This window comes from Pteropus medius, unplaced genomic scaffold (genome assembly GCF_902729225.1).
Source record: "Pteropus medius unplaced genomic scaffold, Ma_sr-lr_union100, whole genome shotgun sequence".
Classification (NCBI taxonomy): Eukaryota; Metazoa; Chordata; class Mammalia; order Chiroptera; family Pteropodidae; genus Pteropus; species Pteropus medius.
In genome coordinates this window covers 10,062,039-10,088,179 of record NW_024351730.1, presented here as the reverse complement: position 1 = coordinate 10,088,179, position 26,141 = coordinate 10,062,039, and the positions used below count along the sequence as shown (strand labels likewise).

Here is a 26,141-nt window from a genome sequence, read left to right as displayed (position 1 = left end):
ATATAATTTTGTAATTTATTTAGCTTTTCTACTTGTTCTCAGTAAGAGTATTAGTCTGCTGCTGTAACTATTCCATTCTTGTTGGTTATGGACAACTCCCTATTATTTTTAAAAGCTGTACAGAATACTCAATTTTCGTGAGCTGTTTTGTGTTAAGTATTTTTCTCTTAGGTTTTAGGTAGTTGGAATTTAGTTTTTGACCTAGTATACTTTTTAAAAATTAGATTTATTGAGGTTTAATATATATTTTAAGATTCACCAATATAAGCGTACTGACTAAGTTTTGACAAATGTATATGTTTTTATAAACACTACCACAACCACTAATCTATTAATTTTTCTATTAATACAGTCTTGCCTTTTCTGCAACATAATGTAAATGGGATCATAGTATAAATGAGAGCAGTGTATGGTCTCCCTGGGGTCTGGCTTCCACTTAGCGTAATGTCTTTGATTCATCTATGTCAATGGTGTGTTTCTATTGCTGAATAGTATTCCATTGTATGGAATATGGTATAATTTGTTTATAACTGTCAGTTGGTGGACATTTGGATTGCTTCTTGGTTTTGCCTGTTACAAACAAAACTGCTAAACGTTTGTGGACATGAATTTTCATTTTGCTTGGGCAAACACCTAAGAATGGATCTTCCGGATTGTGTAGTATTTGTGTGGTTAACTACATAAGGATGACAAATCGTTGTCTAAAGTGGCTGTGTCATTTATGTTCCCTTTAACAATGTATGAGTTTTAGTTGCTCCACATTCCTGCCAACCCTTGGTATTATCATTGTTTTTGAGTTCCATTTTAGTGGGTGTGTTATGATGTATCTCATTGTGATTTTAATTTGCATTTCCCTAATGACTAATGATATTGAGCATATTTTCATGTGTTTATTTATATATTTTATTTTGTGAAGTGTATGCTTAAATATTTGCCCAGTAAAGAAATTGGGGTTTTGCTTTTTTGAGATACAAGGTTTTTTTTTTTTTTTGCTTTAATATAATATCTGATATGAGGCCTTTATCAGATATTAGAGTTGTGAAAGTTATCTCCCAATCCGTGGCTTCCCTTTTTATTTTCTTAATGGTGCCTTGGAAGAGAGAAGCTTTTAATTTTGATGAAATCTAATTTATCAATTCTTTTATGCTTCATATTTTTTGTCCTAGAAAATATGTGCCCATCTCAAAGATTTTCTCTTTTGTTTTATTATAGAAGTTTTATAGTTTTGGCATTTATGTTTAAGTCTATGATTCATTGACAATTAATTTTGATACATGGTGTGAAGAAAAGGTTGCAGTTGTTTAAAAAAAATTTTTTTCCCCAATAGATATACAGTTATTCCAGCACCATTTGTTGAGAAAACAAATTTAATTATGAACTCTCTATGTAATGAACTACTGTATGTCTATCCTTACATCCGTACCTTAATGACTTAATCACTGTAGCTTTAAATCTGACAGTGGAAGTTCTCCAACTTTGTGCTTATTTTTCAAAATTCTTTTGGCTCTTTTAGGTCTCCTTTATTTCATATGGCTTTTAAAATTAACTTGTCATTTTATATAGAAATAGCTATTGAGATTTCGATTGATTGTATTGAATCTATAGATCATTTTAAGGAGAATTGACATCTTAACAATATTGAGTCTCTGTGTTCATTTAAGCTTTTAATTTCTCTCAGTTTTTGAATATACTTTTAGTAGTAAACTTCGTCGTGTTCATTCAGCAAGTATTGAGCATCTGCTGTGTGCCAGACGCTGTTCTAATTGCTAGTGTTTTATACCAGTGAACAAAAGTAGGCAAAAAGCCCTGCCTTTGGGGAGTTTACAGTTCAACTGGGGAAACCAGATGAGCAGCTAATAAGTTAAAAATATGTTAGTGCTAGTCATGAGTATTATGGAGAAAAATCAGTGTAGGGGGTTGGAGTATATGAGTATGGGGGCAGGGAGGGTGGTGTTTACAGTTTTAAATTGAGTGGACAGAGAAGTCTTAATTGAGAAGTTGATATTTGAGCAGACCTTAGTTTGCTATATATTCTAATAATGAAACAACTAACAATTTCAGAAGGAAAAGGAGAAATAAGGTGGGAGCTTGAATACATGTGCTAAGTATGCTGCTTGCCATCTCGGTAATAACTAGGGGTCAATAGCATATAAAATCAACAAGTATTGTAATAGTAGTATACCTAACAGCAGAAGAGTACACAGTAGAAAAGATTGTTTTTGGTTGAAATCTAATGATGAGAAAGGGAGGAGGAAAAACAAGCATATCTTAACATAGCTTATAGTAGAGAACTAATAGGTAATATGTGAAGAAATGGAAGACTAAGTTCATTATATATGCATGTGATTACAAAGGTATCCACTAGTACAAAAATAAAAACCTTATTAAAATAACAGAACTATACATAAAATATAAAGAGACAGAATTAAATGAGACAAAAATGGGTACTTTATGACTGTAAAGGTTATAATTTACAATGTAGAAATACCAAATATTTTTATAAAATAATAGAGCATTAATATTCAAAAGGCAAAAAAGATACTGGAGACTTACTCAGAAAAATCGTATTGGTGGAACAGTGTAATGGATCTCTCGCAGATCATCGCGTATCAAAAGAACAAAAAATTGAGGCTATAGAACAGCTAAATATCTCAGTAAGCAAAATTTGATGGATAAACTGAATTCTGCTTTGAAAATAGAGACATACCTTCTTTCCAAGCACTTACAGAACATATGCAAAAATTGATTGTAATACTGGATCATAAAGAAGAAAACTTCAGTACATTCTTAAAGGTAGGAATAATTTAGGGCTGCCCATCCAGTATGGTAGCCACTACCCACATCTAGCTATTAAAGTTGAACAAAATTTAAAATTCAGTTTCTCAGTTTTATTAGCCACATATCAAGTGCTCAATAAGATTGATTGCCATTTGAATGAGGAGAGAAGAGAGCAGATTGGAAACAATATAAGTGAACTAAAACCTTTTTCCTAGCTAGGAGTCAGTAGGTAATTTGAGATTAATCGAGAAAGACGTGTTATCTAAAATTATAAAGATAAATATTAAAAATTACAAACAAATAGGTAAAGTGAGTGCTTCTAGGTAGTAGGACTGCAGGTAAGGACAGTCATGCTGCCTTTCCATTATAAACCTTTCACACTTTTTTCTTTTTTAAAGCTGTGTGCATTTATTACCTCAATAATATGTAAGTTTTAAGAAACTAATTGGATATGCAGACAAAATAAAAGCTGCCTAGAAACTCATTGCACAATAGTTTCTTATATAATAAATGATAAGTGTAACATCATTGCATAAAGTAAAAAAACGCAAATACTAGGTTCACTTTAGATTTATTTAATTACAATTAATTTATACTGAAAGTATTAAAAATAATTTTTTTCAGGCACCAGGAGCCAAGTCTTCTCTTCTACTTATAAATGAGGATAGCAAGCAGTTCTCTGTGATGTTGGGTATATACTACTTACCTTTAATTGACAAAAATATTTAATTTGATTTTAGTAGTCAATAAAAGGTTCATATAAAATATTGAGAGCACCTTAAGATTTTAATCTAAAAATCTTTCAAACAACAAAAGGGCTCTTAAATGGGTCAGGAAATAAAAATCAAAACCTGTACTTACATCCCCTAAGAACTTAATGATATATTTTAAAGGCAATTTCTCTTGGAATTTCTAGGGGATATTTTAAATGTAAATAAAGAATAACATCTTTAACAAGGACATATGTCAAATGTATGAAATTCTACTGTTTATATAATGAAAGTACTGGTTATTTAAGATGTCACTTTATACTGCATTATTTACAACCTGTTGCTTGTAGTTGTTACCTATTTTCAGAAATAGTATTACATCTTATTACAGAGTCACTATGAGAGAGGAAGTGTAGATAAGGGTTAGGGCAAAAGAGAAAAAAGTTTAGGCCTGTAATTTGAGACTATTACTTGAAAGCATATAAACAGACTAGTACACAAAATGTCATTTGTTGAAAGAATTTTCCCATTTCCCGAATAGATGAGCCAAGCCATTTTTTACGGCTTGACACTTTGAAGCTGTCAGCATATTATAGTCTAATGATTCAAGTAAGCTTTACTCATGGATAAGAAAATTAAACACATAGGGATTAAATCTAAACAGAGGAGTAGCATTACACAGCAGTCCTCAAAAAGACCAAAAATAAATCTCTAATTGAGTGGAACATTCAGGGAATATAGTGTTACTAATTTGTTTATGATCTATAAGTTTTGGTCTTCAATGCTTTTCTTAACATTTAATATATAAGTATTTTAGAAATATATTAGTATATTTTTCTGCCTTGGAATGTAATTTAAATCTTTTTAATGACTAAAGATCTTTATAATTATTCTTAAATCAATTACAGGGTGCCTGCTGAAGGTGTAAGAGATTGGTTACATATTTACTGACTTTAAGATATATTTTATTTTTATTTTACTTTATTTTTTAAAATTTATTTATTTATTTTTTTAGGCGCAGCAACCCTTGGTTGACCTCACAGATTGCAAGGACCTTGTCAGCTCACAATCCCTTATTTTTATTTATTTATTTATTTTTAGTTTTTATGCCTACAACACCTGGTCTTCCTAAGTGGTCTCCCATCCAAGTACTAACCAAGCCTGACCCTGCTTAGCTTCCGAGATCAGACAGGATTGGGATTGTTCAGGGTAGCATGGCTGTAGACTAAGATATATTCTAAAACTTTGCTTTTCTACAAATCCTTTTCTTGTTTGTCTAGGTCCTAAAACATGCACATTTAAAAAAATTCAGTAGTAGTGAAATGTTCTTTAAATTTGTTTGCCACTTAACCTAGATTGCACTACATTACAATTACTAGCACTAAAATAATTACTTTAGTAATTATGGTTTTTAATATGCAGCAAGGGTAATGAAATACCATTGGAATAATACGCAGCCTGAAACAAGTTCTTATTTTATCTCAACTGTCAAATCATAAGCCTATAGATATGATTAGAAGAGGGCATCTTGTTGTCCTTAGGACTCCTTCTTCCCTTTGCTACCTTTTGTTGAAAGCCCTGATTTGGATTTCCTAAAGATATTACTAGCGAGTACTTTTTGTAGATATTATGAAAATAAAAATGAAAATACTTTCCTAACATAACTCATAAGTTTCTAATGGTAGAGTCTGTTCTGTTCAGTAATGTAATCCTAGTACCCAAAATAGTGCCTGGACATAGTATAGACTTAATAATTAGTTTTTGAACATAACTAAATGTTGAAGCTATTGATTATCCATATTTATATTCATGCATATATTTAAATACTTGATTCATATATTTAGTAATTATTTTAACATTATTGCATATAATGATAGTCTGAGAATTTATCTTCCCATCTATCTAAAAGAACATTTAGTTGTATATAATCCAGTTGGACTCTAAGCTTTTTAAGGAGTTTAAGACTAACTTTCATACCACTGGAGTACTAAACCATAAATGGGAGTAATATATCACATCATAACCTAGTTGCCCAAATGTAAATACTCTTAATTTGTGCCAATTGAGAATTCTCACTTATACTACTAATTAACCACTTAAGAAAATGCTTTGACAACTTTAGTTGGTGAAACACATTTTATTTAAGCAATAAATTTTAATTGTATGTTTAAAACTTAATTTTTTAGGTCTCTAAAATTCTTAATTATTAAAGATTAGCAGTTGACATAGTATTATCATCAGAGTATATAAGATTTCATCATTGAAGAAAAAAATATTTCATCATTGGAAAAAAATGGCAACATAGGAATTTCTAATGCTTGTCTTCTGCCAAAAAAAGTTTACTCCTGCAAACCCAGTTCCATCTTACCATAGTGCATGCCAGCTCCAGTGTCCCCAGGCAACTCCTGCAGCTCTAGGCATCTTCCTCAACTCCAGGCTGCCAGAGTATCCCTGTAAACTGAGGCATCTTAGCACTATCTGGCTCCTGTGGCCCCAAGCTCTTGATGGGCTTCTGTGAACCCAGGCTCCTGGCCCACCCTGGTGCTAGCCAACTCCTTTGGGACCAGGCTCCCAGCAGGCTCCTACAGATCTAACCTCCTGGCTCACTTCAGTGCATGCTGGATTCCGTGGCTCCAGGTGGCTCCCACAACACCAAGCTACTGGCACATCCGAGCACCAACTGGCTCCAGTGACCCTGGACAGCTCCTGTAGCCCCACAGCTCACAATCAGTGCCTGTGAACCCAGACTCCTTGCTGGGCCCAGTGCCAGGCTGACTACTGTGGCTCCAGGTCCTTGACCTGCCCTGTCTTCAGGCTAGCCCCTGTGGATCTAAACTCTAGACCAGCTCCTCTGGACCTAGGCTCCTGGCTCACCCCAGCACCAAGCCAACCACCATGGATCCAGGCTCCCAGCCTCCTTTGGTGCAAGACCAGCCACCAAGGCCCCAGATTATAGGCTAACTCCCGTGGCCAGTGTTGTCAGGCTTACCCTAGCTCCAGGCTAGCTCCAATGAAACCAAACTCCTGCCTCATCCTAGTACTGGACCAGCTCCCATGGACTCAGATGCTGGGCCCACCCCATTGGTACTCAGTGCCTGGTTGGTCTCTGTGGACCCAGGATTCATGTCTAGCCATGCAGAAACAGGTCTGAGGCCCATTACCACAGATTCAAGCCCTAGGCCTAAACCAATGAACTCAGTCTCTAGGATGATCCACGATTATGCAAGCAGCAGGTCTATCCACATGCTGACCCAGACACCATGCCAGCCTGCCCAGAGGCTCCAGCAGCATACTTGTCTACAGATACCACTTGATGACCCACTCAGAGTCTCTGAATGCCCTGACTGGTAAAGGACTTTGTCTATTGAAGCAGGTTGTAAAGGCTGGAAGAGGTGCTTACTTCCTCAAATGTGCAGACAGCAATGCAAGGCCACAGGATTATGAGTAATCAAGGAAACATGACTCCACCAAAGGAAACTAACAGAACTTTAATGACTTATCCTAAAGAGATAGAGGTCTATAAACTGCCAAAGAATTCATAATAATCCTCTCGAATTCATTGAACTTCAAAGAACAAAATGAGAAATTCCAACAAAGAAATAGAAACCATTAAGAAAAAACAGAAATCCTAGAGTTAAGGAATACAATGACTGAACTGAAGATTTCAGTAAGTCCTCAACTGTAGACTTGACCAAGCAGAAGAAAGATTTAGTGAATGAGAAGACAGGTAATTGGAAATCACCCAATAAGAGGTACAAAAAGAAAAGAGAATGCGAAAGTATGAAAAGTTTATGTGAATTATAGGATACCATTGAAAGAAACAGCCTACTCATTATTGGAGTCCCAGAAGGAGAAGCGAAGGAGAAAAGAGCAGAATGCTAATTATTAATTAATTTTTAATATTGAATTAAGTTTATTGGAGTAGCATTGATTAATACAATTTTGTAATTTTCAGTTGTACATTATCATTTGACATCTGCATATTCTATTGTGTTTACCACTCAAAGTCCAGTTTCCTTCAGCTACCATATATTTGATCCCCTCTACCCACTTCACCTTTCTCTTAAACCCTATATTTGCAGAATGCTAATTTAAAGGTATAATGGTTGAGAACTTCCTAAATCTGGGGAGAGATTTGAACATCCCAAGTTTGTCAAGCTAATAGGTAACTCCAAAATTTCAGTTGAAAATTATCTTCTTCAAGACAAGTGTAATAAAACTGTCTAAAATCAAACACTATATTTGAAAAGCAGCAGGAGAAAAAAAAGATCCTCATATATAGGGAAACCTGCCCTACTCCAGAAGTTAATGAGCAGATTATTTAGCAGAAACTTTTCAGGCTAGTAGAAAGTGATGTATTCAAAGTGTTCGGCGGGGGATGGGGGGTGGGGTGGGGGTGGGCAGGGAACCCCTGCCAAAGAAAGATACGTTACTCAGTAAAGTTATTTTTCAGGAATGAAGGAGATTTTCCCAAACAAAAGCTAAGGGAGTTTTTCACCACTAGACCTGCCTTAAAAAGAGTGTTGAGAGGAATTTCTCAAACTGAAATGAAAAGATGCTAATTAGTAAGACAAAAACATGAAAATACAAACATATTGTTAAAGGTAAGTATGTAGTCAAAATTAAAGTATTCTAATACCGTAATATAGTGATGCATTAATCACTTAACTCTATTATACAGGTTTAAAGGATGAAAGTATTAACAATAACTGTAGCTACAATAATTTGTTAATAGATGTACAGTATTAAAAGAGGTAAATTATGACAAAAAAACAAAACATTGGAAGGGGAGTAAAAGAGAGCTTTTGTATGTGATCTAAGTTGTTAGCTTAAAATAGACTGTTAGATCTAGAAGATGTTTTACATAAGCCTCATGGTAACCACAAAGCAAATTCTACAGTAGATACATAAAAGATAAAGAAGATGGAAATCAAGGGATACCACTACAAAAAATAACCAATTTGCAAAGACAATGAAAGAGGAGGAAAGGAACAAGGCAACTACAAAATAGCCACAAAACAATTAAAATGGCATTAGTATGTTCTTATCATATTATTTTAATATAAATGGATTAAATTTTCCAATCAAAAGGTATAGGGCAGCTGTCCAGACTGAAAAAAAAAAAAAACCCACTATATGCTGCCTACAAGAGACTCATTCACCTTCAAGGACACGAAAGGATAGAAAAAGATATTCCATGCAAATGCAAACCAGAGAGAGCAGGGGTAGCTATAAAACAGACTTTAAGACAAAAACTAACAGGATCATTGTATAGTAAAAAAGGGGTCGATTCATCAGGAGGATATTGCAGTATTAAATACATGTACGCCAACATTGGAACACCTGAATATGTTAAGCAAAAACAGATCCAGGGTAGAATGGACAACTATACAGTAGTAGTAGGGGACTTCCACACCCCAATTTCAACAATGGGTAGATCATGTAGAGTCTGCATTGTAGATGGAACATCAGATGGGAAATGCTGGACACGAAATGTACTTTAGACCAAATTAACTTAGCAGACATATCCAAAAAACTCCATCCAACAGCAGCAGAGTACTTATTCTCAAGCACACGCACAACACTCTCCAGGACAGATCATACGTTAGGTCACAAAACATGGCTTAGCCAATGTAAGATTGATATCATACCAAGTATCTTCTAGCTGCGATGGTATGGTACCACAAATCAATAACAGGAAGAAAACTGGAAAGTTTATAGATGTTGAGGAGCTAAATAGTATACTCCTAAACTGTCAATTGGTTAAAGAAAGACTCAAAATGAGAATCAGAAAAGACCTTGAAACAAGCAAAAATGGAAACAGCATACCAAAACATATGAAATGAAGCAAAATCAGTTTTACAAGAGAAGTTTATAGTGATAAATGCCTAGATTAAGAAGAAAGGTTGAAGAGATTAAATACAAATTGGCAGTTACAAAATAGTCACTGGAATGTAAAATACAATTTAGGAAGTATAGTCAATAATATTGTAATAACTGTGTATGGTGTAAGGTGGGCTGCTAGACTGAAAGAGGAATCGATTTGTAAAGTATATAAACGTCTAACCACTGTGTGGTACACCTGAAACTAATATAATATTGACTGTCTAATCGAGAAACAAAATGTTTAATTTAAAGACAAAGGGAAAGTCATCACTTTCAAGCTTTTTTACACAGGCAGGTCTCTGCAGGCATTTTGGAAGCCCTAAACCTAACACAAAAGATGACTTTCAAAGAAGCCGAACCCCCATGGAAATAGAGCAGAATGGTGGTTGCTGGGGCTGAGGAAAATGGAGAGATGTTGGTCAGAGGGTACAAACTTCCAGCTAGCTGTAAAAGATAAATAAGATCTGCGGATCAAATGCACAGGATGGTGATTTAATTAACAATGTTGTATTACATATGTGAAAGTTAAGAGAGTAGATTTTACCACCACCACCACACACACACAATCATAATCGTAATTATGTGAGAGAATGGAGCTGTTACTTTATTGGAAAAATCATTTTGCTGTATATACATGTATCTACATTGTATATGTTAAATTTACATATATATCAGTAATATCTCAAACTAAAAAAATGACCAAACAAAAAACAAACAAACAAAAAGTCACAATAAACAACCTAACCACACTTAAAGGAACTGGAAAAAGAACACACTAGGCCCAAAGTTAGCAGAAGGAAGGAAATAACCAAGATCAGAGCAGAAATAGAGACCAAGAAAACAATGTAAAAAAATCAATTGAACTACTAGCTGTTTTTTTTGAAAAGATAAATTGGCAGACCTTTAAAAGCTAGAGAGTTATGAAAGGATTTTTAACCTTATCAGGTGCTTTTTCTGTATCTACTCAATAATAACCATATAATTTTTATCTTTGATTAATGTGGTACGTTACATTTATTGATTTGTGTATGTTGAACCATTCATGTATCCCAGGGATAAGTCCTACTCAATCATGGTGTATTAAGAAAAAAAGTCTCAAATACTTAGAAATAAAAGAGACATTACAACTGATACAGCAGAAATACAAAGTATTATAAGAGACTACTAAGAACAATTATATGCCACCAAATTGCTGAACCTAGAAGAAATGGATATATTTCTAGAAATGTACAACCTACTAAGACTGAATCATGAAGAAGTAGAAAATTTAGACACATCAGTAATGGGTAGGGAGATTGTAACAGTAATCAGAAATCTCCCAACAAAGATAAGTTTAGTATCAGATGGTTTTGCTGGTGAATTCTACCAAACATTTAAAGAATAATTAACATCAGAAGTAAAACTTCTGCTAAAGCAAATACAGAAATGTAACATGCAAAAGACAAATGACTCAATAAAAGTTATTTCAGGAAATGGAAACTTTAGAGAAAATATACTTTACATTCAATAAACACAAATAGTATAGCAACAAAGAAATAGCAAAGAACATGAAAAAATAGAAAACAGGACTAGAGAACAAATAATTTGCAAGGGGGGAGGTTTTTAGTGTTTTGGCTTGTTAATTTTCTGCTTTTCTTACACTAGCCATTATCTAATAGAACTTCCTGTGATCATGGAAGTGCTCCATAACTGCTGAGCAATAGTAGCCAGTAGCTATAAGAAGTAAATGTAGTTTTAAAATATTTATCCCCATAATTACAAATAACGTTTTTACTTTGCATTTTAAAAATTGTTAGAAAAACATCATATTACATACCATCTTAATTATTTTAAGGTACTTTTCACTAGTATTAAGTATATCCATGTTGTGCAACAAATCTCTAGAACTTTTACATCTTGCAGAACTGAAGTACCAACTGAACACTAATTCTGTTTTCCTCCTGCCCCTAGGCCTTGGCAACCACCTTTCTATTTCCTGTTTCTGTGATTTTGATTGCTTTAGATACCTCATATAGATGGAATCATGCAGTATTTTTCCTTAAGCTTATTTTGCTTAATATAATGTCCCGAGGTTCATCCATTTTATAGCATGTGACCAGGTTGATAACATTTACATTCTGTTTTGTAATGAGAATTAAGATGTTCAGGATTGTCAGTAGGTAGATTTTAAAAGCTGAATACAATAAACTGCAGTTAATTATTGAGCTAGGGTTATTTTTTCTTTTCTGTGGGTCCAAAGTCATGATGCAAATGAAACTCAAAAAATAAAATATTTGATATCAATATAAGATTGATTATCTTTGCTTATAGTTCATAAATTTTTCACAATCCTTTGATTTGCTTTATATTCTGCTTTATAGTCTGATTAGTTTGCCTAATATTGTTTACCTTTCCCCCAAGTCTGTACTTGCCCTTTTTTTTTTTTTTGGTAGAAATGTACCTTTACCGAATCCTCACGTGTTTCCTGCTTGAGTTATAGTGTCTGTCTGTTGGATGGAAGCCCTTGTTTTCCTGGAAATATTCCTCTTAGAGCCCTTCTACAGTCTTGATGAGTAGGAAGCCTACTGCATATCTGTCATTTTGAGATATTCCTTCACTGCATTTCTGGGTTACATTGACTGTTTCTTAGATACCGCATCTTTCTCTCTCTCTCTCTCTTTTTTTGTTTGCATTCTCCCTCTTTCTGCTGGAGTGTATTCATTCTAAATTCTTCCATGTCTGAAAATGGCTTTGGCCTGGCTTATAATTACTTGGGTCAGTTCATTTACCTTTAAACATTGTGCTGTTTCATCATGACTCATCAATTATGTCAATCTCTTGAGATAAAATGAAAATAGAAGAATGATAGAATCACATAGTAGGGTCATAGAATATGGAAAAAAATGTCACTATTGCATCACTTTTTCAGTTTTTTTTTTTGTATTGCCCACATTATTGCATTATTTTTCAAGAAATTATAGGAGAAGCTTCAAGATACTATCTTTGTAGGCTGCTTTTAGTTTTCATTGAACAGTTGCAAATTCAGAAATTTTCATTTCTGCTCATAATGACAAAAAAATGACAGCAGAAGATGTTGCACATCTCTTTGACAAATCAACAGATGACTGTAAAGAAGATAATAGCAGTACTCCAGGCACTGGACTAGTATTGTCCAATAAAAATGTAATGTGAACATTATATAAACGTATATAATTTAAAATTTACCTTAAAAGAGTAAGCAAAGAAAATGGTGTCATTAAGGAAAACAAAAAATACTCAGAATTCTTTTTAAGAATTAACACTCTGTGGAACAGACTTTGCTGTATCTCTTTTATCTCTTCTTTGCTCTCAGATAATTTCTCTTTGTTCCTTTTCCCTGCATTCCCTGCCCAAATTGGTCGTTTTCATATACCTCTGTGTAGCTTGATACCTTACTGTTTATTTTATCTCCTTTTATGCCTTACTTCACTTTCACGTCTTCACATCTTGGAATTGAACTCTCCTTTCCCAAAGTGTCAGTTTGTCCCTTTGCCTCAGGCTGTCTTTTTTGAGCTGAAACAGATTGCTTCCAAACTTCTTTGACCACAACCTATAGTAAGAAGTATATTTTATATTGTGACCCAGTATACATATAGACACTCTCATCAGCACATATCTGAAACAGCAGTTTCAAGAAATACCCTTAACCATTATGAGATGTCCTGTACTCTTTTTTTCCTATCCTCTTTCATTTTTTAAATGCTGATTATAACCCACTGTATTGACAGACCAATGGGTAAGAACATTTATAATTTTAGGATATTGATCTATTGTTCTCAATGAGCTTGTGCCAGTTTATACTCCCACCAGCAATGTATGAGAGTAATGTTTCCTGAAGGATATTTTGTCTGGATGCAAGATTCTGGGTTGGCAGTCCTTTTCTTTCAGCACTTAAAAAAATCAAAAATATGAATATAAATTTAAAATGTTAACCATAACCACAGTGGTCTGTTAAAGAAAAATTTTTCTTCTAAATCATAATTACTATGAGTAAAACATAATATAAATTTTGTTTATTACTACAAATAATTACTGAACATAGATGCATCTCTTCAGAGGGAATTGCTTCTTTTATGAAATTTATCTGTGGATGAATATTACTTTTGTTAGAATAAGACTAACTGGTCTCAGTGAAAATTAGTAATAGAAAGAAAAAATATTGGGTTGTTAGTGTGAAGTTTACAAAAGATTAAGTGATAATTTTGTTAAGTATGTAATTTACAGTAGAATTTATGGTACATTTCTACCAAATGAATCTATAATAAGGCCATGTAGGAATGAAAAACTGAGCTGAGAAATACTTGTCCAAGTTTAAAAAAATAGGGATTTTTTTTTTTTTGCCAGTATTCTTTTGGCAAAAGTTAATAAAAATGTTTCTTAATGTTCAAGAAAATATGAAACATGAAATTAACTTTGATGTATATTACTTGAAGATATGACATGGATTTGAAGAAAGGGCTCTCTCTATCTTCTAAGTCACAGTCAGGTGATTGATAGAACATACTCATTTCTTTCTCATTTCTCTGATAACGATGAAGGTACAGATCTTGAATTGTAATTAAAAATGCTTCTCAGATCTTGAATTCTCAATAATTCTGGATAATTATGTAAGGTGTCTTGCCATAAACTTTTTACCTGGGTAAACTAAGTTGTAGCTGACTTCAATATTTATTATCACTGTTTCCATTGGATTTTCTCTGAGGTGAGCTTCCGTTATCATCTTCTAAAATTTTAACAGCCCTATCCCCGTTTTTTAAATGTTAAGTATTCTCCTTAACAGAAGTGTATGGGACAGAGAAAGACAAGATCGCTTTGGCTAAATGGTGCCTCCATTAAAAGATATCAATATTTCAAATGATTTCTTTGGTGTTCTGGATGTTTCTGCATATCAGGGAATTGCATTGTAGTGATATCTTTTTTTTTTTTTGCCATCTTGCATCGCAATTTTTTTATTCTTATTAAGTTTTTTGGGGGTAACATTGGTTAATACAATTAAATAATTTTCAAGTGTACATTATAGTTCGACATCTATGTCTTCTATTTTGTGCTTACCACCCAAAGTCCAGTTCCTTCAGCTACCATATATTTAATCCCCTTACCAATTTCACCCTCCCCATACCACCCTATATTTTTTTAATTGATAGTTAAAATAGTGCTTTTCTGATGAACAATTAAAATGTTTTTAATATTGTGGTAAGTATTGTTAACATTTCTGATAATTTTTATTTTAATAATAAAAATTAATGGCCATGATAAGACTGTTTTATAAAATCATACTGGAAATACAGGGTAATAAAAGTACCTACCTACCTCATAGGGATGTTGTGAAGATTGAATTAGTTAATGCATGTAAAGCACTTAGAACAGGGCTTCACATATAGTAAAGTGCTTGGTAACTATTAGTAATTGAGAATGGTGTCGAGACTGACTTCTTTACCATCGTTCTGCAGGAGAGCCCCTGATGGTCACTTGATCAGTTCATCCATCCATAGGGAGCCTAGCTATTGGCCCAGGGCAGTCTTCCCTCAGGCTCTTGTGAAATCCCCCTGAAAGGATCTTCCTCCCTGAGGACTTTACCTCAACTTCCTTCCCAAGAGTCTTTTCTGAGACCCTTGAGGCTAGGGGGCTGGGAAGAGCTTCAGAATGACTGGTATATTGTAATCAGTATATTGTGATAGAGTGGTTAAAGTTTTAAATGGGATCTGCTTTTGAGCTCTGTGTGACTGTGTGACTCAGGGCTAATTGTTTTACCTCTTAATTTCCTCGCTCACCTGATGCCTTTTCTCATCCCTTTTGTTTCTCTGAGCAGCTGCACTGGCCGCCTTTTACTTCCACACAAATGCCATATTCTCTCGTACCTCTGGCCCTTAGAACATGCTGTTTTCTTGGGATGAAACACGTTCTTTATCTACCCCTCTCTCTTTGCTTTATTTGGCCAGATCATACTCACGCTCATATTAAATGCCCCTCCTTTAGAGGGCCTTTTCTAACTAAGTTCCACCAGACTAATTTGTATCTCTGCCATGCTTTCTCTTCACATCATCATGATTCTTAAAGGCTTTCATCTCATTTGGAATTGCTCTACAGACTGAGCTCCCAGAGGGGTTGATGAGATTTGACATGTTCATTGCTGTGTCCCCAATTCCTGGCACAGAGGAGGCCCCAATTAATATTGAGTACATGGATGGGAAAAAAATACTAGAGGTATTGTTACTTAGAATTTGGTTAACATTATTTCCAAAGCTGCCTTTGTTTTACAGAATTTTTTTTTTTCCCTGTAAAGCTGCTGAAACTTGGAAGCTGATTCTGTCACAGTGTAAGATGCCTTTGGAAAATTCTGCATTCCTCTTAGATGAATCTTTAGAACTTGGTGAGTTTCACTAGATACCTTTAATCTTCATTTTGAGCTCATAAGTATGCCATCTACCCTCCACCTCCAACCCCTCCATAATTATTGGGTAGTGAGGTTTGAAATCGCCTAGTAAGGAGCATAGGATGAAGTATTATAAAAATATTTAGGGCATGATCTGTAACTTTTCTTGATAGTTTTTAATCATCTTAAGAATTTTCATTCTTATGAGGTGTGAAAAGTTATTCATTGGTTAAATAATTGATATCTAGATGTAAAATATTTTTAGCAATTCCTGATGTTTTTCAGAGTTATTGCTCAGAAGTAAGAATGATAACTTCCTGTATTTTTCTGAATTGAAGATAATTTGCAAATGACTGAAAAGTAGCATAATAATTATTTCCTGTCAGATTTTAGGTTTAGAGATAAAGAGTCAGTTGATTAAGGTAAAGGTCAATCACGTACTCCAGCTTACAAGCAACTCCAGCTTACAAGCAAGTCTCTCCATCAGGGGTCTGCACATTACCAAATTCAGCCTGTTGCCTGTTTTTTTTCTTTCTTTTTTTTTTTCCTTTCTTTTTTAATGACCCACAAACTAAGAATAGTGTTTATATTTTTAAAGCATTGGGGAAAAATCTTAGAAGAAGCATACTATTTTGTGACATGTAAAATTACATGAAATTCAGAATTCAGCGTCTATGAATAAAGCTGTATTGGAACACAGCCACTCTTATTTTTTACTTATTTTGTATGACTGCTTTTAAGCTATAGTGGCAGAAATGTACAGGATAGATGAAATTTAATAGGCTACACGTAAAATTTGTTGAAGTTCCAAATTGTACTAATTGGTATTTAACTATGATTTTTTGATTACAATAATTGATGAGATAATCAACAATACTGTTACTATAAAGATCTTATCTCTGCATAGCAGTTTTTACATTTGCAAAGTTATATTTCATTCTGTCTCCACATTACTATGAAATAACTAAATCCATTTTATAAAATATAAGTCATAAACTTATTAAATATAGAGTTAAGTAGTTGCATCAGAGACCTTAGGGCCAAGAAAGCCAAAAATATTTACTATGTTGCCCTTTCTAGAATAAATTAGCTGACTTCTGCTCTGTGTGGTTGGAGAGGTATTTATAGGTTGGGTGCTAAGGTTTAAGAGATGAGTGGGAGGAAATTAGAGAGAGGTGAGAGTCGGTACCAACTCTCACTGACTTATTTACACTTTTTTTTCTATCCTGTAAAGTGTAACCCATATTCTCCTTAGACTGACATGTATTCCTGTTTTAAAATAGAAAATAAAGAAAAATCGATTCTCCTATTACTTCTAAAATGAATGTATGTATATAGAGAAAATTAGTATAGTATTCTCAGTTTTTACCAGGTTTTAATGTTACAATAATATCTTAAGCACTTAAAAGATTATACCTTTGATGCAGTTTATTTTTTTCTAACGTATGGAAATTACCTGTTATTTTTTAAGTGAAAATACTAACATTATTTGGAAAATAGTTGGTGATTGACTTAATGGAACAAAGCATGTTGAGGACGAAGGTATATGGTCTTTTGGAGTCAGTGGATAGGCTTGAAGGATAATCTTAACTCTTTCTGTTGTCTGACACAGTCACGTTAAGTTTTACATTAGGAGATAAAAGGCTATGATTTTGAGTCAGAATCTTCTCTGGTTCTAAGAGGTCTGTTTCATGAAACTTTGGTTTTGGGTGTGCTTTTTGTTCTGAAGTTGGTCTTAGAAACTGCTATAGAGCCAAGAATGTTTTTTTCTTGCTTATATTTTACATCTATTCTAGAGCTAGTCTGATATTCCCAGTCAGTATTGAATACATTGAGACTACTGTTTAATTTCATCTTTACTCAAATATTAGACAAGTTTAAAAGTATTTGAGTCTTTCTTCATAAGTTAAAATTGTTCTCAGAAATAATTATCTTTTTAACTATAATATAATCACTTTGTAATCTACAGACACAAATAAGAATTTTTCATAAATGGTGATAAACGTAGTTAAGGTTCGTTGCTTAGGTTTTATGTTATACCAGTCAGTTAAATTTCAGCACTGCTTTTAATTAATGCTAATAGATCCATCAGTCCAGATTTAACTAACCTAAATTCCAAAGTAGGTCAGTGGGTTAATAGGTTATTAGGTTAGAAAAGATTTATTGTTTCCATTTCTTTTAAAACCATGTTCTTGAGTTAATCATTTTAAATAATAATTTAAAAATTATTAATAGATAAAATTAAAAATTTCCTTAAATTATGTGAACACTACATAAGAAAAAATTTTTGGTATTCATATTGAAAAAAATCTTTGTTACTCATGGTTTGTTTTCTGGATAAACATGAATTTTACGTTCCTTATGTAGAGCCAGGCCTCTAGTATTAAACAGTTAAGAGAAACAGGAAAGAAAAGGCTTCACTTAAGTTTTCCTGGCTATAAAACTAATGTATATTCATGGGAGAAATTTTCGAAAGTACTAAAGAAAAAGTTTTTAAAACATCCATAAGCTAATTACTGAAGAGTAACCACAGTTGTACTTTTGGCATGTTTGGGTTTGTATTTAATATATATTGATGCTATGGTTACTGCTGTTGGATGCTTAAATTTTTTCTAGCTTTACTATTTAAAATAACAGTACAGAGAATATAAAACTTTAGATACATCTCCAATTATTTACTTTTTTTTCTTGAAGTCAAGTTACTGAGTCAAAGTACATAAATATTTTCAAGTTGTTGATATATCTAACCAAACTTTTGTAAGTGAAAGAACATTGCTAATTGAAATTTACAGACCTCTGAAGTTCTCTCCATACCAAAAATTTTAATTTAGTAAAATTCACCCTAATTTTCCTTCTTGAAGTTAAAAATAAAAACTAAAGTAGATACGTACACAGTACACACACACACACACACACACACAGACACGGGATATGAGGGGAGAAACGAATGTGAAGGAGCCATAATCTGAATAGTTAGGTCCTTGATAAATACGTAAAGCAGGTCATTAGTCACTGTGGGGTTAGTAATTCGGCCTTTTTTATATTAGCTGATACAGAGACTTCAGTGATAGTAATTTATGTACATTCATTAAAATTCTTAAATCCATCATCTGATTAAAGTTTTATTTTTATCAGTTAAACTTTCTGGAATGCTTTCTTCATTATATGGAACTACTGAGGACTGATTCATAGTAAATAGAGTTCAAATAATGAATACTGTGGCAGCTCCTGTGCAGTTATTATGTTTAGATCATATCATTAGTCTACATCATGGTCGTATAGGAAAAGGCCTAAGAAATTCTTTGTTGTTAACTAATTCCTTCAAATTATTAAGTGCCTATAAATCAACAGCTCTTCCTAAATCCATAAGAGAGGGGAGAACATAGAGCAAACCACTGGCCCCAAGATCAGAGAGTCAGACAGGCAAATACAAGGAGTCATGGCTTTCTGGAACACTAATTCATAAGCTGAAACCACCTCAGGAAGAGGGCTGGGTAAGAAACCTGAACTGTAATTGACAAATTGCTGGAGGTTCGCTGTAGACCTGGTCATAGTGGGGCCCTCACAATATTGTAAGACTTAAGATTTACTTCCAAGAGCTTGACCAGGTCCTCACAGTAGACGTTAGAGAAAATTCCCTCTTGTTTCCAGGAGGGGGAGGGAAGAAAGAGCACCTTTGAAATACACCAGAGGACTCTATTCTTTATAAGGCCTGCTTTCAGGGGGAACTGGTTAACTGGAGCCTAACTTGCTGGGTTTTTGTCAAAACCTGAGTTACCTGGAAGAAGGGAAATACCCAGCATCAGCCCTCTTTAGCCTTTCACATGGGAGAAAGGAAATACTCAAATCTAGCCTACTCTAACCATTCTATCTCACCTAAGTTGGGGAAAGAAAACAAAACCGAGAAACACTCGTGAAGTTCAGAGTCCAGAGTATAGGCTCACTAAAAGACTGAAAGCTAATGACTGCAGAATGCTCCCCTCTGCTGACACCTCACCACCACATTACTAAAGGCCTATTTACAAGTTTGTTTTACCCAGTACATCATGGCCAGCAAGGAAGAAAAAATTACAAGGCATATCAAAAGGCAAAAATCACAATTTGAAGAGATAGAGTAAGCATAGGAACCAGACATGGCAAGGATGTTGGACTTACCAGAGCAGGAATTTAAAAAACTGATTAATATGCTAAGAGTTCTTCTAATGGATAAAGTAGACAGCATCCAAGAACACATGGACAATGTAAACAGAGATGGCAATCCTAAGAAAGAACCAAAAGAAATGTCAGAGATAAACACTGTAACAGAAATGAAGAATGACATTGATGGGCTTACTAAGACTACTTATAGCTGAGGAAGGAAACTCTGAGCTGAAGGATATCGCAGTAGAATCCTGGAAAACTAAAAAGCAAAGAAAGCAAAAACTGAAAAAAAACAAAAAAAACAACAAAATAAACAATATCCAGGGATAGTGAGACAGCTACAAAGATGTAACATGAATGTATTGAGAGTATCAGAAAGAGAAGAAAGAAAGGAACAGAATATTTGAAACAGTAATGATTGAGAATTTCCTCAAATTAATGTCAGATACTAAACTACAGATATAGGAAGCACAGAGTCCACCAAGCAGGATAAGTGCCCCCACCCCCCAAACTACACCTAGGCATATCATTTTTAAACTACAGAATATTAAAGATAAAAGTCCTGAAAGAAGTGAGGAGAAAATTCACCTTAGAGAGGAAGCTCCGTATCTGTTGAACAGCAACTCCCTATTTCCCCGCTCTCAGGCCCCTGGCAACCACCATTCTACTTCCTGCTTCTATGAATTTGACTACTTCAGATACCTTATGTAAGTGGAATCATGCATTATTTGTCCTTCTGTAACTGGTTTATTTCACTTTACAAAGTGTCCTCAAGGTTCATCCATGTTGTCACATATGTCAGGACTTCTATTTTAAGGCTGAATTCATTGTATGAATAGACCACATTTTCTTTATTCAATGTGTTGATGGATATTTAGGTTGTTTCCAGTTCTTGGCTATTATGAATATACTGCAGTGAACATGAAAGTACAGTTATCTCTTCAAGATTCTATTCTCAGTTCTTTTGGATAAATACCCACAAGTGGTAATGCCGGATCCTATGGTATTTCTATTTTTAAATTTTTGAGAAATCTTTATATTGTTTTCTATAGCAGCTGCGCCATTTTATAGTCCCAACAGTTCGACAGTGTTCCTGTTTCTCCACATCCTTGCCAATACTTGTTAATCTCTGATTTCTTTGTTTTATTTTTTATATGGGCCATTCTAACAGATATGTGGTATTTCATGGTTTTGATTTGCACTTCTCTAATGATTAGTGATGTTGAACATCTTTTGACATATTTGTCAGCTATCGTATATCTTCTTAGGAGAAATGTTGACTTAAGTCCTTTGCCTATTTTTTAATCGAGCTATTTGTTCTTTTGCTGAATTGTAGGAGTTCCTAATATATTTTGGATATTAACCCCATATCAATCAGATAAATGATATGCACATATTTTTTTCTGTTCAGTAGGTTGCCTTTTTATTGTGCTGATGTTTTTCTTTGCTGTGCAGAAGTTTTTAGTTTGATGTAGTTCCATTTGTCTATTTTTGCTTTTATTTCCTGTTCGTTGAGTGTCATAGCTAAGAAATTATTACCAGATCCATTGTCCTTAAACTTTTTTCCTATGTTTTCTTCTATGAGTTTTATAGTTTTAGGCCTTACATAGAAGCCTTTAAACTATTTTCATTTGATTTTTTTGGTATGGTGTAAGATAAGGATCCGGTTTTATTCTTTTGCACGTGAATATCCTGTTTTTCTAGCACCATTTGTTGAAGAGACTGTTCTTTCCCATTATGTAGTCTTGGCACCCTTGTTGAAGATTATTTAACTGTAAAGCTTGGGGTTAATTTCTGGGCTGTATATCTGCCTTTATTCCAGTACCATACTGTTGTGATTACTGTAACTTTTTAAATATTTTCAAGTCAGAAAATGTGAAGCCTTCAGCTCCATTTTTCTTTCTCAAGATTGTTTTTGACTATTTGAGATCCTTTGTGGTTCTATATGAACTTTAGGAGTTTCTTTTTTTTCTATTTCAGCAAAAAATATCAGAGATTTTGATATAGATTACATTGAATCTGTAGATCTCATTGGGTAGTATGGATATTTTAACAATATTAAGTCTTCCAGTCCATGAACATGGATGTCTTTCTGTTTGTGTCAAATTTAATTTCTTTCATTAGTGTTTTATAATTTTTAGTGTACAGTTCTTTTGCCTTTTTGGTTAAGTTTATTCATAAGTATGTTATTCTTTTTGATATTATAAATGGCATTATTTTCTTAATTTCCTTTTCAGATTGTTCATTGTTAGTGTATGGAAATAAACTGATTTTAGTATATTGATTTTGTGTCCTGCAACTTTGATGTTTATTAGGTCTAGTGTGTGTGTGTGTGTATGTGTGTGTGTGTAATCTTTAGGGTTTTCCGCACGTAAGGTCATGTCATTTGTGAACAGATATTTTACTTATAACTTTCTGATTTCAGTGCCTTTTATTTCTTGCCTAATTGCTCTAACATAATACTATGTTAAAAAGAAGTGGTGAGAATGGGCATCCTTATCTTATTCATCATCTTAGAGGAAAAGCTTTCTATTTTTCACTGTTGAGCATGATCTTAGCTGTGGGCTTTCATATATGGCCTTTATTATGTTGAGAAAATTTCTGTCTAATCCTAGTTTGTTTAGTGCTTTTACCACGAAAGATGTTTAATTATATCAGATGCTTTTCTGCATGAAGTCAGAGAATCATGTGATTTTATCCTTTTTCTGTTAATGTGGTATATAACATTGATTGATTTTTGTATGTTGAGCCATCCTTGCATCCCAGGGATAAATCCCACCTGATCATGGTGTATGATCTTTTTTATGTGTTGTTGAGTTTGGTTAATATTTTGTTGAAGATTTTCACATCTATATTCATTGGAGATATTGGCCTGTAGTATTCCTTACTTGGAGACTCTGTCTGGCTTGTGGTATCAGGTAATGTTGGCTTCATAAAAATGAGTTTGGATGTGTTCCATCCTCTTTAATTTTTTTTGGAAGTGTATGAAAAGAATTGGTGCTAATTAATTCTTTAAATGTTTGGTAGAATTCTCCAGTGAGTCTGTTTTGTCCTGGGCTTTTTTTTGTTGGGAGAGTTTTGATTACTGGTTCAATATTCTTACTAGTTATATAGGTGTATTCAGATTATGTTTCTTCATTGTTCCGTCTTGGTGAGTTGTATGTTTCTAGGAATTTATCCATTTCCTCTGGGTTAGTGGTCCCCAACCTTTTTGGTACGAGGGACCAATGCTCCTATGAGAATCTAATACCTGATGATCTGAGGTGGAGCTGAGGCGGAGATGCTAGTGCTGGGGAGTGGCTGCAAATACAGATGAAGCTTCCCTTGCTTGCCGCTCAGCTTTTGCTGTGCAGCTGGGTTCCTAACGGGCCATGGACTGGTACCGGTCCACGGCCCAGGTGTTGGGGGCTCCTACTCTAGGTTATTCAATTTGTTGGCAGCTAATTGTTTATAGTAGTCTCTTACGATATTTTGTATTTTTGTGGTATCAGTTATAATGTTCCTTCCTTTTGTTCTTTTCTAAAAATTCTTTGTTTCTTTGTTTCCATTGTTTCCTAGTCTCTATTTTGTTTACTTCTGGTTTTACATTTATTATATCCTTCTCTCTGCTAACTTTAGGCTTAATTTGTTCTTTTACAAGTTTTCTAGTTTTCTGAGGTGTAAAGTTACGGTCTTTATTTGAAATCTTTATTCTTTTTAATGTAATATTTACCACTGTAAACTTCATTCTTGGTACTGCTTTTGCTTCATTCCATAAGTTTTGATGTGTTATGTTTTTGTCTGTCTCGAGATATTTTCTAATTTCTCTTTGAATTCTTCTTTGATCCCTTCTTTGACCCATTGATTGTTCAAGAGTGTTGTTTAGTTTCCACACATTTGAATTTTTGTTTTCCTCGTGTTACTGATTTCTAGTTTTATTCCATTGTGGTCAGAAAAAGATATTTGATATGATTTCAGTCTTCTTAAATTTAGTAAGACTTGTGACCTAATGTGACCTGTCCTGGAGAGGTTCCATATGCACTTGAGAAGAATGTATATTCTGCTGCGGTAGGGTGGTATATTCTGCATCTGTCTGTTAAGTCTATTTGGTAAATAGTGTTTTTCAAGCCATTTGTTTCTTTATTGATCATCTGATTGGATGTTCTATCCATATTGAAACTGGTGTGTTGAAATCTATTATTGTATTGCTGTCTTTTTCTCTGTTCAGTTCTGTTAGTGTTTGCTTCAAATATTTGGGTGCTCTGATATTGGGTGTGTATATATTCATAATTATATATTCTTGATGAATTGACCTTTTTATCACGAATGTTCTCTTTTGTTTTTTTTGTCATAGTTTTTGACTTAAAGACTATTTTGTCTTATATAAGGATGGCCACTCCTGCTCTCTTTTAAAAAGTTACCATTTGCATGGAATATCTTTTTCCGATCTTTCACTTCGAGCCTTTCTGTGCTTTTCAGTCTAAAAGTTGAGTCTCTTATAGATATGGAGCCAGATCTTAGTTTATTAAATTCATGTAGCCACTCTGTCTTTTGATTGGTAACTTTAATTCATTTGTATTTAAATACTGATAGTGAAGGACTTACTATTGCCATTTTGTTCATTATTTGCCTTCTTGAAGCTTTTTGTCACTTCATTCCTCTTTGTTGTCTTCCTTTGTGGTTCATTGATTTTTTTTTTTTTTTGTAGTGACATACTTTGATTCCTTTCTCATTTTCTTTTGTGTATCCTCAGCCTCCGTGACGTTTTCTTTGTGCTCACTATGGGTCTTACTAAAACGTCATATAGTTTTAACAATATATTTTAAGCTGATTAACAACTTAAGTAACTCTATTCTTTTCTCCCCTCACCAAACTTTGTTAGAGATGTCACAAATTATCTTTTTATATTGTGTATCCATTAACATATTTTAATAGTTGTTTTTATACTTTTGACGTGTGCTAGAATTAAGTGATTGGTTTAGTTTATTTTTAAGTTCTTTTTAGAAATAATTTGTAGAATTTAGCATTTCTAATATACATTTTTGTGACAAAGTTCTAAATTTTATGTTTCAAAATTTAAAACTTCTTTCATGATAAACTTATAAGTTTATCAACTATATAAATTGAGTAAATTAACAAATTAATGTTTTTCTTGTTTAAACAGAATTTTGAGACTGATGGTCAGCCATATAGAAGAATACATTGAACCTATAGTTTTCTGAAGAATCAGTTCAAAAGATCCAAAAAGTAGAAAAGGTAATGATAGGGTTGTGTCTTGGAATGCACTTTGGAATGACATTTTTCCAGAAAAATATACTTTTGAAAATCCATAAATTATGTTGACACACTAATTTGAGGAAATATCTATTTAAAAATTTTTAGTATTAATTTATCCCAAAACATTTATTTTGCCAGCTGTGTTCAGGTACTACTTTATGTACTGGGAATACAGTGATGAACAAGACAGAAGCTGTCTCTGCTCACAAGACGATTGCATTCTAAAGAAGAGGACAAATAATAAAAAAACACATTGAAAATTTTGTGGTTTTATGCAGAGAATTAAAATGGATAATGTGATAGAGACTGGTGACTACTTTCATTAGGTAGGAAAAGAAGCCTTTATTGAAGAATTTTTCAGTTGAGTTCTGCATGGCCAGAATGTGCCAACCACGTCCCCTTTCTTGGGCAGTTATCGTAGGAAGCAGTGAAACAAGAATGACCATGGAATGCTTGAAGAACAGAAAGAGCAAACGTGGCTGGAGTATAATAAGTGGGGAAAGAGTATATGGAGTTCAGGTTAGAGAAAAAAAAGGGGAGAAAGAGAAGGGAGTTTTGAGAGAAAATGAAATTTAATTGTATTGTTTGCCATCTTTAACTAGAAGTTTCTTATTCTCCATCAGAGAGTATATGGAGTTCAGGTTAGAGAAGAAAAATTTACTGAAGAAAGTCACTAAATTTTGCTGTATGATATTTTAGATACCTGTAAAATCTGTTGACATATCAAAAAGGTGGTTGACATACGACTCTGAAGCTGAGAATCTGGTCTAGGGGTATGGATTTGGGAGTTAATGGCATAGGTACTTTTAGAGTCATATGTCTGGATGAAATTATCTAGGAAGTGTACATAGATTGAAAAGGATGTATTTCTAGGATGCGCCAATGTTAATTAGAGGAGAAGGAACAGCCAGTGAGATGGGTGGAAAAGCAGGAAGGTGTTCTGTCACAGAAGCCAAGAAAAGTGTTTAATAAATAGAAGT

The 26,141-nt window shown here is 33.8% G+C and overlaps 1 protein-coding gene and 1 pseudogene across 9 annotated transcripts in view; one reads left to right on the top strand and one right to left on the bottom strand.

The window, feature by feature from the left end:
- CLOCK (clock circadian regulator) overlaps positions 1–26,141 on the top strand; it is a 105,498-nt gene that overhangs the window by 18,135 nt on the left and 61,222 nt on the right. For 4 of the 9 annotated variants that reach the window (XM_039845244.1, XM_039845249.1, XM_039845248.1 and 1 more), the window contains exons 3-4: positions 15,676–15,762; positions 25,049–25,140. The exons of 2 other annotated variants lie outside the window; for them this stretch is intronic. The gene's annotated coding sequence lies outside the window, so the exon portion shown is untranslated. The remainder of the gene's footprint in view (positions 1–15,675; positions 15,763–25,048; positions 25,141–26,141) is intronic. 3 more of the 9 variants (XM_039845250.1, XM_039845245.1, XM_039845246.1) reach the window with 2 other exon arrangements.
- LOC120588409 (uncharacterized) lies at positions 4,596–4,714 on the bottom strand (annotated as a pseudogene).